The sequence below is a fragment of the Erithacus rubecula genome (assembly GCF_903797595.1).
Source record: "Erithacus rubecula genome assembly, chromosome: 1".
NCBI lineage: Eukaryota > Metazoa > Chordata > Aves > Passeriformes > Muscicapidae > Erithacus > Erithacus rubecula.
In genome coordinates, this window is record NC_136658.1 from 69,690,500 (window position 1) to 69,709,285 (window position 18,786).

General features: G+C 37.3%; 1 long non-coding RNA gene across 7 annotated transcripts in view; it reads right to left on the reverse strand.

Annotated features, from left to right (window-relative positions):
• The window catches only part of LOC306804507, a 95,617-nt gene that overhangs the window by 4,843 nt on the left and 71,988 nt on the right, over positions 1-18,786 (reverse strand). For 4 of the 7 annotated variants that reach the window (XR_013774892.1, XR_013774893.1, XR_013774895.1 and 1 more), the window contains one exon: positions 13,572-13,681. This is a non-coding gene — a long non-coding RNA (uncharacterized lncRNA). Of the gene's footprint in view, positions 1-7,700; positions 8,376-10,520; positions 10,994-13,571; positions 13,682-18,786 lie in introns of those variants that run through there. The other 3 variants (XR_013774897.1, XR_013774898.1, XR_013774894.1) reach the window with 3 other exon arrangements.

The following is an 18,786-nucleotide window of genomic DNA, read 5'->3' on the forward strand; positions in this document are numbered from 1 at the left end:
TTGAAGCTGACTTTCCTGCTGCAGACCATAATTAGTCACAGAAGACCTTGTTGTAACTAGTAAATGGATGGACCAACAATGATTTGAATAGTCTGGTTCTGGCTGGAGATATGCCTGGAGCCCTGAATATTCTCAAATGGGTGGGTGAGATGTAAATCACTAGTCATCATATAAACTACAAATAAATCTGACTTCTATAACAAAAAAAAAAAAAAAAAAAAAAAAAAAAAAAGAGTCAGGTTTTTAGACCATCATGTAGCTTCTGCTGAAATAACCTCCTGAAGTGTGATCTGATGTGTAAATTTTTCCAAGAATCCTTCCTCCATTTCTACTCTGTTTTCATACTAAAGAAATGGTTCAGTAATTGGAGTCTTCTTTCTGGTCAGGATGATGAATGCAGCCCTAAAGGTTGGAAACAGTAATGTGTACAAGGCTGCTGTAGAGTGTTAATTTAGGGCTTTGCTTTCTAAGCAAGTTACTGTTACAGCAGTCAGCTGAGTGCTTGCTGAAACTGTGAGGAATTAAACATTGCAACATTGTTCCATCCTGATTCTCCATAGGAAAAAAAAAGGCAATAGATGGGAAACATCAAGTCTGGGGTTTTACTAGTGCTTTTGGACTCGGGAACTGAGTTTTCTTTGAATTTCAAAGGGAGTTTGTAGCTTTCATTGAGGGCCTTCTGAAAAGGCTGGTTTATGGATTTTGTTTTTGTTCTCCAGTGATATCTAAACTGAGTAATAAAATAATTGCTGACATACTGGTTTATTTACACTGTTGTATTCAACAATAAACAGAAAGCATGCTGATCTTTCCATCCTTTAATCTTTGTGTTTTTACTATGTCTTCAGCCTGATCCTCAACCAGGTCCTGGTGGAACAGAGGAAGGGGCTACGTGGTAAGGGCAGGCAGAGATCCACAGAAGGCAGCAAACTCTCTTCTTTCCCATTGCAGAGAGGAAGTAAAAGAACAAAAGTGGGGTGGAAAGAGTCATGGCCTCTGGGGGACCAAAGGGACACAACTTGCTGTATAGAGGAGAGGACAGAGCTGCCAGAAATGTCAATACCACTGGACAAGGAAAAGCAGACCTCAGGAGTGAATAAATGGATGGGTAATAGCTGCTATACAAACTTAGAAGTGTTATTATCCACGGAATAACATGGACAGGAGACTTAAATATTCATGAGACTGTAGGGATGTTTTATTTTTTCCAATGTGTTAGGTTAATGCATCTATAGAATATCTTCTACTAATAGTTTGCATACCTGGAGAAGAAAATTTCTCTTTAAGAGGTAATTTCTGCATATGTGCTGTGAAGCGAAACATTTCAGGATCCAGACATCAGATGGATTAGTCATGTTGATACCTCACATCTGGAAACAGAAGCTAAGCTTTTGGAAGTAAAATAGATAAACTTTGAAGATCAAAATAACATCACTGTTTTGGTAGTGTTGGGGTGATAAGCCTCCTGGACACTTACTGGATATGTCCTCTTTGTTTCAATGCCAGTTGCACTATGGTGAGCACTAACCCTGTTGGTAAGTTCCTAATTTTCCATAAACTGGAGAGGTATCTCCTGGAACAGACTGGTTTATCTTTTGTTTTCTCCATTTTCAATTCTATCCTTAAGTCATACAATATTCATTTGCTACCTGTAGTTGTTCAAAACATTATCTTTTGAAGATGGCTCAGAAAACCGTGGATCCACAGAATGCATAGCTTAAATATGGCCATGTGAAGAATGTAAATGAAAAATTGTATCTGCACAGCCCCTGATGTAACAGAAACTTCTTCTATCATTGGTTAGGCTAAAACTGCTTTTTGCTCCTATTTTATAAAATTTTTTTGGCAATTGAAGTGTGATTGTACAATCTAGATTTCACTAGTGTCCATATACAGCCCAAAAATCTCTAAAATACACATTGGAACAACGATGGGCGAACAATCATCATTTTGGAGACTCCCTGCTGGAAAACACCCTCATAGGCACAGGAACACTTGAGTGACTCCTCTGATGGCTATAGCTTGCCTTCATAAGCTGTGCTGTAACAGGGTTTTGTGCTAAGCTATTGAAAGACTGGCCTCTACAATCACAGAATTGTTTGGCTTGTGAAAGGAACCTTAAAGATCTGGTTCCAACCCCTCTGCCATGGGCAGGGACACCTTCCACTGCACCAGATTCCTCCAAGCCCTGCTCAACCTGCTCTTAATTCCAGGGATGGGGTTTCCACAGCTTCTCTGGGAAACCTGTGTCAGTGCTTCATCACCCTCTGCCCCACGGTCCATGCTGTCAATGAGCTTTGGAGGTAGGCTCTGAGATTGAACAGAAAAGCTGAACGTTGTGTGAAGTCACAGAAAGATAATGGAACATCAGACTGCTATGGTTTGGATCATCTCCGTTCTGTGGAGGGATCTATGCTAACTTCTTGTCTACCCTCAGGACCAAGACAAAGCCATGAGTGAAGAATGTAATGACAGTTCTTAGATCACTTGAGGAGTGTTCAGGACATGCATGCAGATGTGGGTTTTTGTTCTTCTGAAACAGGCACTGACAAGCATGCAGGTCTTATACTGGAGGCAATGACGCCTGCTAGAAAGACCACACAGTTCCTTCAAGCAGGGTGGGCAACAGTGTGGAAATAATTGTTTCGAAAGCTCAGAGCTCTCAGGGCTTTCTAGCTTGGTAGTGATAAACTGCTGGCTGAAAACATTTCTCTGTATCTGATCTTTGAGCTGTACGTATTTACATTGTTTTGAGATCTGGGACAGCCACAGTGAATACTGTACTGGAATTGGAATTGGCTCACTACCCCCTTTCCCCTTCCCTTTTTAAGAGATAAAAAGGGGATCTCTCTTCCACAGAAAAAGAAGCAGTGTAACTAATGATCTAACATGCTCTCATAAAACACCTTGTGACCAAAAGGAGTCCATGAGTGACTAAAATAGAATACACAAATCACTGTGACAGGTGGTAGGCTTTAACACATGATAAAACCATTTCGGTGCTTGAAAGGAAGAGGTACAACTTTAAAAACATTCCAAATGTTCTGGTGCATGTGTAGTGGCACCATAACATTGGATTCCATATGCTCATGGCATCCTCTGCTGTGTGTATGAAAGAAGCAGGTGAATTGCTACACACAAGGAAGTTGTTGTTTTTTTTTTTTCCTCTTTAAGTCTTCTGCTGCTTTGCTGGAGGGTATGTAGGCCTGCAGGGTTGGAAAGCCTGTGCTCCTGTGATGCCTGTACTTGGCAACTGGTGTTTACTTGCCTTGGGGATCTAAGAAGAGTGTGTAAAGCCCTCTCTATACAAAGAAAACACAAAGCATTGAATAGGTCCTTGTGAAAACCCATAAAGAAATACTTTTTATCAAGATGTCTGTTTCTGTCACTACTGCTATAAAGGCTCTCTACTGCACAACATCTAAATTCCTTTCTAGATGTCTGTGGCAATGCTTACCATTTAAAATTAGCATTTGCAATATTAAGTAACTATACTTTATCTGAGACCCTTATTTTCAGAAGGTAATTCTTTCTACAGCAGAGATAAAACTTCAGCATCTTCTTGCTCTAGGTGTCAATATTTGCTGTCATTGGAGGCAGCTTTCAAAGAATCAATTAGCTTGGGAAAGACCTCTGAGATCAAGTCCAACCTGTGACCAACTGAACACCTGGTCAACTGGACAATGGCACAAAGTGCCACATCCAATCTTTTCCTCAAACACCTCCAGGGATGGTGACACCACCACTGCCCTGGGCAGGCCATTCCAATATCTAATTACCCCTTCTGAGAAGAAATTCCTCCTAATGTCCAACCTAAACCTCCCCAGTACAGTTTGAGGCTATTTCTTCTCATCCTGTCACTATTTACCTGTAACAACAAACAAGTTCTCTGCAATTACCTAAAAGGGTGCTGTAGCAAGGTGGGTGTCAGTCTTTTGTCCCAGATAACAAGTGAAAGTTGAGAGGATACGGCCTCAAGTTGTGCTAATGTAGGTTTAGATTGGATAGTAGGAAAACTTTCTTCACTGTAAGGGGTGATTAGGCATTGGAACAGGCTGCCCAGGGAAAATCATCATCCCTGGGAAAACTCAAAAGGCATGTGGGTGTGGCACTTAGAGATAAGGTTTAGTGGTGAGCATGGTGGTGCCAGATTAATGGTTGGACTAGAGATCTTGGAGGTCTTTTCCCACCTTAATGCTTCTGAAACTGTGAGATGCTGAAAAATACAGGAAGTTCCCATCTCTCTAAGCTGCCCTAGTGTGAACCATACCTACCTCTCTACTGGTGTAGGATGTCCAGCTAAACAGAGCTGTACAGAACCTTTCAGCCTTCTGGCTCTGACTAAGCACCAGAGTATTTTATATGGAACTAATCCCACAGATTGCCAGGAGCTCATAAAAATGATCTCTGAGTATCAGCAGAGTCGAGAATGTTTGAATCAATACTGAAGGCCAGACACACATTGAAGTTTTATGGGGGATGATTCTGAGCCTGATTTGACAGTGAGGACCTGGATTTCTCTGTCGAAGCTCAAGGATACAAGTGATTCAACCTTGTTATAATTAATTTTGGTGCCACATGGTTACTGATTGTTTCTCTAGAATTATGGCTGCCAAAGAATCCAAGAAACTGCAGACCACTGTGTCATGAAAATTCCGTGCATCATTGGATTGCCTGCTGTTCCCAGGTCTGAGCTGTGCTTAACTTCTTCAGAAGAATTTATGTAGGATAAAATCAGGATCTGTTTTACAAATGTTCTGTTCCTTGTCTCCATCTAATCAAGGTTTAGCCATGTTAGGAGACTTGATGACAGCCTAGGACAAGAAGTTAGAAAAGCAAAAGAACTCTGGTCTTTCTCAAGTGTTTCTGCTCAGGCAAACTAGAACCAGAGGCCAGGTGCTGGTATCACTTGTGACATCTTGAGGCAAGATGTTCGATTGCTCAGCCTTCTTAGAAGGCTCATGTGATGCTCATCGACTCAAATAAAGTGTATCTGATGTAGACAGTCTTTAATGACACCACCACATTACACAGCAAATGTCTGAATGCTAGGGAGGTCGTGCTCATTCATGGGGTATGCGAAGACATGGAATTCTTCCTAGGCTGAAGCAACTTCTCCAATTGAAGAGAAAAAAACAAACTAGAAATGCTGTTTCTGCCACATCTTAACAGTTTTTTAAATGTTAATATAAACAAATAAGAAAGTAAAGAAAGAAAAAACTAATAAGATTAGTGAAAAATAAGATTACTGCCATCATTGGCTAATGAAAAGTGCTCTGTAGCCACTGGTAGTCTGAAGAATGAGGGGGACAGATTAACACTACTCTTGCAAAAAGAAATGCAGTTATTGCTTTCACAGGTGCTGCTGAAAAATGTTCTGCTCAATTGGTACTCATGGGTACCAATGGCTGCATGCAGTGCCCCTTATCAATGCACAAACACACACACAGAAGAATTACAAGTACTCTTAAAGATGTTAGAATTCAGAAGGATATTTTTTTAGTTTTGTTTATGTCATATCTAGAGGCAAATGAAAGTGTCACAGGTAAAGTTCAATATAAACTATTTGGTTATAACAAAGGGTGACAGAGAAATTCCTGTGTCAAGGATGTGCCTTATGGGGATTCAAAGTAGTTTCTCCAGGCCTAGATGTCTTAAAAGAAGAGCCTATTGAAACTCAAACACTATAAATCACCAGGACCAGGTGGTTTTTAAAAGAATCCTGCAGTAAACATGAAAAAAAAAATAAAGTTAGGATTCTGTCAGTTACGATTGAAAAAATCCACTGCTCTGGACAACTGTTCACAGCTAAAGAGAAAAACCTGCAACTTTAGAGGAAACTGAGATACATTCATAGCAAAAGGTAGCTGCTTTTCTCAGGCTCACTTTATGCCTGAATAAGCATAAAATAATGGGATCACAATACAACAGCTCTGCAAAATATTTGTATATTCTAAGTGACTAGAATTATTTAAACAAACTAAAAATTAAAGGTATTCCAAGAACCATGAGGAAACCCTGAAATTCAATCCTAATTTGGGAATGGAGTAACCACTCCTTACAAGAGCAAGAATATTTTTTCTGAACAGGGTAAGTTATTTGAATCTTCTTCAACCTAGAACAGGCTGTTACCTTTGCAAATTTATGAGGGGGATTGCAAACTCTCCTGTGAAAAAAAACTCAAACCAAAACAAAAACCTCTGAAACCCAAAGACTCAAAAAGCTGCTTCAAACACAGAAAGAAAGCAGTCTGAGAGACTGGAGGAAAGAAGAGGTGAATCCCCTTGCTGGTTGCTGAACAGCCCTGAAATTCTTTAATGCTGCTCCCTGCTTTCCATCCTCAGCAGATTTAGAGAATGTAGGAAGATAAAGCAGTTTAAAGCCACCTTTACTGGAGCTCTCTTCAGCAATAAAACCCAGAACTTTAGCTTAATAGAGGACTGTGATGCTATTCACAAATACTTCATTATCTCAGTATTCATCTACTGGAAACATAAGGTATGCCTTTAGTGGGCTTTAATGGGTACTTATATTTATTGTATGCTGGCTTTACCATTACTTCAGGAAACATCTTAGGAAAAGAATATGGAACATGCAAGGAACTGCACAGTTAGTCCAATAAAATCAAATTCCACTACCCTTTGAAATCCTACCTGCAGCTTGCTTTCATCTGCTAACAGCAATAGTTATCACTGCCAACAACCTTTGAACAAAATAATTTTGTGACTTTTTTGTGCATATCCTTGATTTAACAAGAAAGATGGGGAACATCTGTGGGCAACTTCCACTGGGTATTTTTTCAGAAGCAGGATATGTGAACCTGAATCTCCTCAGGCTTCTGATACCCAGGTTTTCTTTTTCATAGAAGACTCCCCTTGCCTTGGGATTGTTTCAGCTAGTTTCTTAAAACTTTTGTGATGGATTTTAGCAAGTTGTGACAATTCTAAACCAGCTTTGTTCTGTCCCCATTTTTCCCATTTCCCATTTCCAATCTCAGCCTTACCCTCTTGTTTCTGCCAGATGTTTCAAGATATCTGATCATTCATTTTTTTAATGTGTTCCAAGAGTGAGAAAAAGTCCTCCAGCACCCTGGCTTTCTTGGCATTATGCTAGTCTTCTATGCTGTAGTAGAAAACTAATTGTCACCTCAGTTTCTCTAGCACTATTGCAGCTATGGATTTTCAGCCACAAATCCAATTCCTTAAATGAAGATGAGGTGTTATAACCTCGGCCATACCTGATGCAAAAAGAGGTAATTTCTGTAGTGTTTATCTCAGAGCAGATCTTGTACCTCGTGATAGAGTTCTTTCTGGAATCCTTGGGTCACTCAATACTATGTTTCATACAGTACCTACAGCATCCCATCACTACATAGATATACAGTGACCATTACAAGGAAGATTTTAGGTTTTTACAAACTCTTTGGGGAAAAAAAAAAAGCCAACAAAATGCCTAATAAGTGTCCTGCAATTGCCAGCATGAGACATTAATTTCATTTTGAATAAGAACTTTTTCTGTTTCTCAACATATGAGGAAACACAAACTGGAAGTATGCAGTTAGTTGCATTGGTAGCAACTTAAAACACATACAAAAACATCTTAAAGCAAAGCAAATGTGATTAAAAAACACCCAAGACTTTTGATAAAACTGTACACATTGTTAAATAGCAGAAGCTCATATGGATATGTCTCCAAGAGTCTCAGTCATTAAAGAAAGCTATATCTGGGTAGTTCACTGCCAGCTTAGAAACTTTAATGTTCTAAAACCCTGCATTCTTGACAAAACTTTATCTAAATACTTAACCTTAGGCTGTAAATGTGATATTAAAGCATGCTAGCCTTATCACAAAGACAAAATACTGCTCTACATTTTTACTATAGTAATTTTAAAATAAATTTTTATAAAGGCATTAAGAAACTGTGTGCAAGCACTCTATTTAACCAAGCTTTAAGATTTCTTATACACAAGAGATAAAACTTGATTCAAAGGTAGTTTTTACAAGCACATTTTTCTTCTTCCCCCACTTTCTCCATTTGTGATATGAGATTGAAAAAAATTGCTTGCTGAATGCAATGAACAGCTGAATTCAAGCACAATTCCTTTCTAGAACCTCCACAGCAATTCAACCAACAGGGGGCTGTCTGGCTACACCATGTTATCAATTCTGCAGTGAAATCCTTTTCCCGACTGTGCAACTTACCATACTTGCACACTTACTAAAATTAGTTGAAGAACAAGTCATTTAACAGATTTCATACCTATAAAACATTAGTATTCTTGTCCATCATTGTCTCATGCTACTGGAAATCTCATTTTTGATCTGAAAGTTCCATTATAGATGGATAATATAGCTTTAATGTATTTATCAATGCATCTGAAAATAACATACTATTTGTTGGAAAAGGGGGTGACTTTCATATTGCCTTGATAATAAGAAAGGCATATCACTGCTACTTCCAGATGCTAAGAAGCTGTATCTATATGAGCATTTTTGTACTGGTTTCATATGATGATACTAATTTTCTGTAAAAGAAGAGACCAAAATGTTTCTAGACTCTTTGATATTGGTTTAGAGAGCAGATATGCAAAGTCTGTAGTAATGTCAGTAAAGGAAGAATAAGACACCTAATATTCCTTACAGTGATTTAAGCAATGTAAATGGACTTTAAAACTGGAGTGAGTGAAGGGTATTAGCAGTGTTGCTTACAGTAAGCACATTCAGCAGGCTGAGCTTACCAAAAACTAACCTAAAGTCATTCAGTGAAACCACCAAAGACATATGAGAGCTGGGGTAACAGTGAAGGAAACAAGAAGACTCATTCCCAAACTTGTCTGGCTCAAGAATCACAAGGCTGTAGAACCATAGTCTTATATTATTGTTGACTATTCTAACTGGTCAAATATAACCCCTGAAGCTCTTTCTTTGCCTTTTTTTTTTCAATAAAACATTAACAATTTATACATTTGAGACTTTCTATGCTATCATTTATGCCTCATATACTTCAAATTTTATAATACTTATGGGTTGAGTATTTGTTGAGAGATTCCAAAATGTTTCACTTTTAAAACCACTTAAAAGTGTAAAATTTGCTGACAGAAATTTCATTTATGGCAATAAAGCCAAATACTTGCCCTGCAGAAGCATAGGGAAATGTGAAGCTTTCTATACATGTCTGACTCCTGTGGATATATTATTCCTGTCTCTCAAGAGAAACTAAGCCTTCAACTACTATGCACTGTATGTTTTAGACCAAAGATCCAACTAGATAAATGCTATAATTAATATGTAATTTCAAAACTTTTGAACATAAGGTTCAAATTTTACATTAACAGGCAAAAGCAATATAAGTAATTTTATTTATTAACAAATACAGAGCTCTTACAAGGAAATAAAACGTGGAAAAAATGAGTTGCACCTGACAACCATTAAATAACTTCTAACAGAAAATATTTAGAGTGAAAAAGAAGTGCTCCAATGATTATTATCCCCCTCACAGAAAGATGAGCGATGTCACTCATACCATTGCATTTTTCCATCACTTTTTCTTATTTCTCTTTATAGTTAAGTATTTTATTGTAATACACAGAACTGCCACCTTAGAAAGGAGATTCACATATATCTAAGTTTTCTTCAAACACATTGTAAATGTTTTGTTTTTTCTGTGAAGAATTGCTGCTGCTGCTGCTAAACTGGTATAATAGCAGTTCACCACTTTGGATATATTTCTATCATTTCTTGTGACTTCTGTGACAGTAGGTTTAAATGAAGATAAATGGAGTCAAAACATTTCAAATTCAACCATTACTGCTAATGTTACTACCTGATTAGAAGAGACTTTCCCCAATACATAACAAGATACCATGACTAAGGGAAAAGCTGAAATGTTTCCGATCACTGAATCTAAATTTCTAGTACAGATCACTCTTTTAGCAAAGTGTGCCATAGGCAGTACCAAGAAAACTGCCTTTGAAATTTGAAGAAAATGGCTGTAGAAGTCCTAAATACTTAGGTATAAGTCACTTTACATTTTTAGAGATGCAGTGCTTACCACTGTAATTAGGAAATTGTTACAATTTAACTAGTTCAGTTTTCCTGGAAAATAGATCTTCACAGGTAAATTTATTGTCAAATATGCTGAAGCTTAAACATGTACATTACCTTTAGTATATAGGAGATTTTGCAGAATGTTGATAATTCACTTACGAAGATGACAAGGAAAAAAAATATCACACACACAAGTGTTCAATTATGAATTTTATTTGCAAAATCAATCAGTGACAAGACAGGACACAAATCAGAGTATTTTGGTGCTCACAGGACTGCAGAAATAGACCATGAACAAACAGCACAGAAACTCTGCTTCCCAGTCTGAGCTGGTAACAAGGAAAGTTGATTTGCAGATCTGGTCTCTAAAAGATGCACAGTACTCACCTCTTCCTCCAAAATCAGAATTAATAAATGCCATAGAAAATTCCACGAGGAAATGCATTACTGTAGTACAGCTACTAAACAAAGGTATGTGCCCATTACCCCTATTTTAAATGTGACACAGAGGTGTAGAAACTATCACAGTATGCAACAGTTTGAAGTTCCCTTTAAGAAGACAGGAGACTGTCAGCAGACATAATTTTACAGAGTATTTTAATTCAAATGAAGCTGTGAAGCTCAGCTACTAATGTGAACCACCAGTGCTTCTTCCAGACATGAGTCTTAAATCAGACACCTCCAAAGTAAAGCACAATACATGCACTACAGAAACAACAGCCTGGTTACTTGTCCAGCATCACATGAGAATAAAGGCAGAAAAAGAAACATTCTTTGGAATTCTCACTTGGCATAACCATGAAGACATTGTTTCCTCTACTTGCAGGCATTTGTTCCACTGCCCACAGAATTTTTTACTGATTTCTGCAGCACCTATAGCAACATCAAGTTTCTTCTTGTACAGCCCACAAACATCTTCCCTGGCCCAGCACCACAAGAGGCTGAAACTATCAATAGATTAAACACTCTGTGTGAACACAAAGACTGCTTCATAGTATACTGACACAAGGGGGCAAATGAAGATTGCAGAATCTTAAAGCAGGAGTTATCTAACTTCTTAATATTTCATCTTGTGATCTTCCTGTTCTTTTTACAGTTATTAACTTGTGCTTTGGTTTCCCCTCCCCTTCAAAAAACCATTTCCTCCTTTGAATTCTAATTTCCCTTATTAGATGGAGCATTTTATTTACTTCCACAAACACGATGACAGAACTGAAGAATCTTTCACATGAAGAAAGTCCGAGTGATCTGAGACTTTAGCCTGGAGAAGAAAAGGCTTGTGTTTGTGTGATCTCAGAAATGTTTATAAAGGCCTGCTGGTGGGGGTACAGGAGAGTAAAGAAGACGTAGCCAGCTGTGTCCAGAGACAGGAAAAGAGGCAACAGGTGAAGTGCATGAAATTCTACCTGAACAGGATAGGCTGGAGAGTCTCCACCCTTGAATTTATTCAAAATTGACTGGACGTAGCCTTAAAGAAACTACTCTTAGTTTAGTATTTCTTTTCAGGACCAAAATCCATGAAATAGCTGAGGCCACTAATGGGCTTGCCCTCTTCTCGTGGAATATGAGGAGGGGCATGAAATTTAGTGATTTCCCATATGACAGTCTGCATTCCCTTCTGGATCTGAAGTGCAGAGCACTCCAGTGAATATTAGGAACCATCTGAGGAGTGCAATCCCCTTTCCTTAAGCCTGACTCATTCTCTTTCCCTAAGGCCATTCCCCCTCTTGACAGGCTGCTGCTTCTTACAATTTCAGTAAACAAAGACCCAAATCTTTGCCCAACATGTTTCAATTCTTCTGATTTTCCAGTTAATCAGGTCTGTCCTTCCTGTATCTGTTCTCTGCTCCAACCTTTTAACATTGCATCTTTAGACATGCTCCTAACACTAGTTGTCTTCACTCATATAAAGCTATTAGTCTCAGTTCATTTTCAAGCAGGCCTATCTTCTCTTGCCTTTTTATAGGAATTAAGCATCTTTTCCCCATACAATTCCTATGCCTAGCAGAAAATAAGCACCTGAACTGGAAACAGTAAGCCTTCCTTTCTTACATCAGGCACAGTCCTTAGGACCCCCGAGCCGCAACATAAAGCGAGTTCTCTATCCAGCCACAGTCTCCAGCATCACCCACACAGGCAACCCTCTGGAAAATATAGCTGCTAATATTTAGCCACCTGTGAACTATGAGAGAAATGTAACATCCTTTTTAAAGGTTTAGGAACTGAATCATTTGAGTAGGCCTTCATAAGAACTTAAAGTCATTTTCTTAATCCAGACAGAACTTTGGTTCCTCAGTTGAACTCTGGTTCTGCAAGTGCTCAAACTCTGTTTTCACCACATCACTGAACTATTCTAAGACGCTAGGGCCACAAAACAAGGCTCTCCAACCTTTGCCCTTCTGCTTCTTCCTGCTCCCTTCTATTTCCTGCCCTTGTGCTAGTGATAGGCGTTTGCATGATGAACCAGAAGGAAGCACAGTCTGTTTCACTCTTCGCACAAAGGCCAACAGGAGCACAATGAAGTAGTCAGGAACAGTATTAGCCACTGGACTTTGACAAAGCCATGCAAATAGACTTATTTGTTGTATGCTCTCAAGTCTCTGATGAGCTCTTTAGATTCACATTTACTCAAAGAACTCCCTGGGAAAAATCCTGGGTACATTAGAATACTAGATCTACAAGAGCAACTGGATGGATGGCCTGCTGCAAGAACCAGTCTGCAGCATGCTATAAAAAAAAAAAAAAAAAAAAAAAAAAATCAGTGACCTTTAAGGTCTTTCCAAGCACTTCTAAGTCTTCAAATGGCTGAAGTGTATGTGTAGGTCTTTAATATTTAGCAATTACATAGTGCTATTTGAAGAAACTCGATGAGAAAGCTATCCAACTTAGAGATAGGATATTTTTTCTAAGTAGTCAACCTCGTTTTAGTCATGCATCTTAAAAGAAATGTAGTAGGTTAATGTGCACACAAGTGTTCTTTATGAAAAGCTCTAGGCTATCTAATTCTGCTATGCTAGGCTATCTAGGCTCATTCAATAGCTGTGCTATTGAGAACTTCTCAGGTCTGAACTAAATCAAATTTTAGCCATTAGTAATTTTGCCAGCTCAAATCCATAACAGTAGTAGTCAAAGAGTGTTCTGAAATACGGTCAAATAATGCAAACTTATGAAATATAATGGATTAATATTGGATTCATATTCATCTACATTGGGTTTGTACCTGTGCAACTGCACCAGTAGCAGGCCAGTGAAGGCTAAAACCAAAATAAATCTTGAGTGCAGATAAGTTTATTTTCCTCCTTTTAAAACATCTATATGATATATTAACTTGACTCTGTGAACACCTATTTGAATAAGGTATGTGTATTTTAAATGGTAAAATACAACAGGGCTAATAAAATTAGATTAGCAAGTGATACTGAGTCATGATAGTGAAGAAAATAAATTCTTAAAAGGAAATACACTTTCAGATCTGTAACTAAAATTAGTGACATTTACATAACCATTAGTCTACATTTGACTCACCACACAGTTCTTGCATGCAGCTTTTAAAAGGAAAGGAGCCCAAGTAATTTCCATTCTCACTGCAGCAGTTCCAATCATCTCAATGAAAAATTCTCCTGCAAGAGAAAAATCTTAGTGGAAGGTGAGAAAAAAAATTAGTAAATTCACAGTCAGATATACAGATTAAACTTCTAACCATAAAACTGTTACCTGTCTATAGCCCAGTGGTTTAAGAAATGAAGTGGTTAATAAGTTCTGTTTAAAAAATTGGAAGGTACTTTTCCTTCGAGAGTTCTTTGCTAAAAGCATGACCAAAATCTTCTCAGTTCCACTAACTTAGAAAAGGTTGTAAAAATGAACACAGTTTTAAGAGTTAATAAAAAAACACACTGACAATTAAAGTAACATAATTTTTGAAGTTTTTAAATATATAAACAAACACACTTACCAAAGCATTGTTAGACAGGTGTAGCTTGAGATGGCTCCTTTAAAAAGTTCGGTTTTCACATAAACCAAAGCAAAATCATATTTATATCTATTCTATATTCACTATCAGATACTATGAAGCTATAATTATAGTTTCTGAATAAATTAAAGTACAAAAAAGCTAAGAAAGTGTTTATATACAAACAGAATACAAATTTATAGCAACAAAAAGGCATAGGAAATACATGCAATGTCCTGTTCCATGACTCGTGTGCAGAAGTGACCAGCCTTACTTCAGCAGCACAGTTAATACTGGAGATATTTACAGTCTTAACACCAATATTTACGTGCTGCTAAAGTATGACAGACATCAGCATCACAAGATTGACTAATTCATAAGTGGTATGTCTCTTCAGGGTGATGAAATCCTTGTATTTTTGAGGCAGCACAATATGGCCTGCACCTTTTCAAAACTCACAAACCATTATGTGCTGCTACGTTATGCCAAGGTGTCCACCATGCTTCAAGAAACAAACATCCTCTCAGTGCTGAATGAAGAATTTTTAAATTGAACTTTAGCTGCCATGTAGTTACATCAGTTGTATTAATGAACTAAAAAATGTTTAGAAAACATCTGTCCATTGCCAAGCTGACTGTTTATTTACAGTAAAGCTTTAGACTTTATTGTCACGTGTGCATAATACCTTAATGGAACATGAACCACAAACTGGACAATTGTGTGTCTGATTAGAGGAACTAAAGATTATACACATTTATTTCAAAAGAAAACAAAAAAATCTGGGTTACTTACTAATCTAAGTTTTTGTTATCTAGAAACCTGGATGCGAAAACTCCAACAACTTTCATATGTAAGAGAATAAGAATCTAATTTAAAAGTAAGCTTCTGTCAACTACTCTATCAGTCCTCAAGCTACTAGTTAGCTCTGCAGCTTACCCTTAATGCAATTTTTGGGCAGACAGACTCAAAAAAGTCTTAATTTCAGAAGGGGGAAAAAAATTAAAAATCCATAACAGTTGTTAGCAAGAATAGTATCTTATCTGTTATTATGAGCAAGAGCTCATCTGCCCCCAGCCTAGAATGACCATGCTGCTTTACTTGAAGTAGGCAAGATATGGAGTCCACATCCCTGCTAGGTATCACTTTCTTAGAGTAAAGAATGCCAGAGTTTTAAGTGTGTGCAGTCCTTTAACTAGATATCTAGGTTGCCTAGATAACATGAATTATACTTTCTTTAATGTTTATATACTCAGCTGTTAAGACAAAAGCTACTTACACAGCATGGACCCAAGCATGCCACTCCATTGCAATATGCCTTCTAGTCAGGTCATGACAGCTTCTGGAAATTAACAGAGCTATCTGGAAGCACAAAAAGAGATTTGGCAGGCCACGTGGGGGAAAGACTGGGGAGTTTATCCTTTTCTCCCTTCCTATTTTTGTTTCTACAGTAATACAGCAGGGCAAGAAGAGTCCATTGCCACAAATGTACCAATTAAAATGAGATTGCTAGTGTAAATTTACAGGTAACTGCACCAGGTAAGTAAACAAGCAAATTTCCACTTTTTATATAGTTTATCCAGGTAGGAATGCTAACCTTAGGAACTGCAAAGAGCCATTTCCAGTATATTTTATACATGCACAGCTATATTTACACTTATCTCCACCCCACCTCTTACTACCTATGTTTGTTTTTTAAATCAGACAGCTAAAATAGGCAAACTAAATTAAATAGGCACGACTTACCCAACTTACCATGGTGAATTAAAGCAGGAGTGCAAAGTCAGAATAAACCTGTACTGTAAACGTATGCTCTGACAGTTGGTCTCTCCCCTGAAGAAACTGTGCTAGGCACAAACCAAGGGAAGAAAAGAAAATCTCTACCATATATACATATATATATGTGTGTGTGTGTGTGTGTATATATATATGTATATCTGTAATGTGGAAAGTGTAGATAAAGATAGATGTGAGCAAAAACACTAGCCAACAGTAAAGGATTTACTTCAATTTTTCTGGAAAAAGAGTATGAAAAATGTTCTCTAGCAAGAAGGAAATACTTCTTTGTACTTGTAGATTTACTTTAAAAGATTGAAAGAAAATTATTAAAATAGGACAGCTGCAATATTTAATACCTTTGGAAGTGCATTTCTCATTTTTACATTCAGGCCAAATTCTTAATTTGAAACTCCATTTGTTTAACTGATACTATTCTTTCAATTGCCCGGTTGATTTCAGGTTCTAGCTTAAGTAGGGAGGAGTTTTTTTTACTGTTGCATAACTAAATCCCTCTAAAATTAACCTATACACACCATGAAATGAAGACTTGGCAGAACTATTATTCCATTTTCTACACTAAGTACATCAGTAAGAAAACTTGCAGGTAATTCCATGAACCCATACAAAACATGAACACAAAATTTTGCATGAATTGCAGCATTCTGAGCTCTTTGAGGAGGCTTTTCTGGTTTGTTTTTTGTTGTTTTTTTTTTTTTATTTTTAATTATTTTGGAAGGTGTTCTGTTGCTGTTTATTTTCTTTTAACTTCACTACAAAATGCCCTAAAAAAAAAAAAACAACCCAAAATTCAACACAATGTGACTATATTTTTTCTGCACTGTTTTTAAAATAGATATAATCTACAAGGAGAACAAGCAAATTATCACATAAAATTGAAGGCAGTGTATGTGAGAGAAGGGGCTATGGAACAGGAAAAGGAGAAAGGAGGAAGTCTAAGATAAGAAGTGTACTCAAAGCTGAACCAGGAATCTACTGAAACTCAGGAGTGTCTGCAAAAAGCTGTGCATCATCTGTCTTGGTCATAAAGTCAATATAGTTGTTACCAAGAGTGCTTCTCCTACCTCCATCCTTGTGCCTTAAGTCTGTGGATGAGAGACAGACAGACAAAGGAGACCTTGACAAAAGCCTGGAGTCATGTATGCAAGCAGCTCCATTACATTTCCCAAGTGCCTAAAAGCATGGGCCTTGCTGAGGAAGAAGGATTCTGAAGATGTAAAACTGAAATTCCACAGAAGCAGCTCACATGCACAAGTCAGGAATGCTCTTTGAAAAAAAATACTGGGACTGTTAAAAAAAAAAAAAAAAAAAAAAAAAAAAAAAGATAAAGGGAAAGAGGTGTGTGTGTACATGTATTTGTGCTTGTTTTAGCAATTGTGTTTGGGAGTGTTCCCAAGCAATGAAGGAGCCTTTCCCTGATTTCAGTATTTCTTAGTTGATTTTTCAAAGACCAAGCCCAATATATAATATCATTTTTGTTTTTTATTGTTTATAGTTAGGAGTATATGACAACACCAAGTCAAACTCAATCTTTTCTGACCCTATGAAAACCAGCTACAAGTCAATTTCAGACTACTATTACAAGCTAATAAGCTCCTTAAGTGCTACTATAACTACTACTAGTAATATAACTACTGCCATAAATACTAATAACTCCTTAAACCTCTATGTAACATATTGTATCCAAAAGGTATCACAAGGCCTGCAATCTGACTGACAGACAGTGACTTGGAGTAAAACACACTGAGAGTCTGTATTGAACACTGTATACTATTTCTAATACCCAAGAACATGATGCAAAATTAAACATTTACCTCGTGCCTTCTGATCATACAAAAAAAAAAAAAGAAAAAAAAAAGCACTCTCTCGATATTTCTTGGCCAAAACTTTTTCCTCATCAGTGTTATACACCAATGCTCACAACCATATTCCATTGCTTTTATTCCTTACTCATTAATGCAAATTGCAAATTCTGTAGGAAATCAAGTATTGCTTCACTGTTCATGGTGACCCTTTCCTAACCTTATTTCAGATTAAAATTAGAAAACTGAATGTGAACCTGAAAGAATTAAGTGTTTCACAGTCTAAATGCTCTACATTGGTCCACCAGTGCTACTCTCCTCCACATTGCTCTGACATCAGCAATTACGTGTCCATATCTCAGTTTTCCAAGGTTAGCTTAGTTTAACCAGAAATGAGACAGGGTTTGCACTGAGATGGCACAGCATGAAGTGGGGCATCTTCAGCAAGTTTGTCCTGCTCTGTGCATTCCTTTAATGGAGTAAGTTACTTCTATGCTAGACAGGACATTTTGCAGTGCAGCTTTTTGGACAACTGCTGGTGAATTTGCCAAGATCTCCTCTCACAGTTCAGTGCCACTAACACACCACTAAATATGAATAAACACAATGGCAGTTCAACACTGGAAAAATACTTTTAGGGTTTTATTGAATTAATCTGGGAAAAAGAATTAGAGATAATCTCACTGTTCACTACCAAGAAAACACTTCAGTACTCTAAGATTTTAAGATCTAAGTGTATGTAGCTGTATCTTTCTCATACACTGTTTACAACCCTCCCTCCAAGTTAAAACAATAGTTTCATTTTATTTTTGTCATATGCTTACTCAACACCACAGTATTTATACTGCAAACATACTAGAATTTATAACTCTTGTTCATTCTTAAATCTAAAATTTAGAAATATATTATTTTACTCCTGCCTGCTTGTTTCTTTCTTAAGGAACCATCTTTCCATCTAGTCTGTGGTATCAGCAGCCTTAAAGTGATATGCGTGTATTTTTTGAAAGAAGAAAAGACTCCACTGAAATATTTCAGAACATTAACTTTAAAGCTTATCAGTGTATTTTCAGCTACTATTTCATTATTATTTGGTTCAGGCATAACCTACAAACACTCAGTTAATTCACTCAACTTAATTGAGGTTACTTTCTGGTCAGAGGAAGAATTAAGAGCATAACCTATATACCTTGATTAC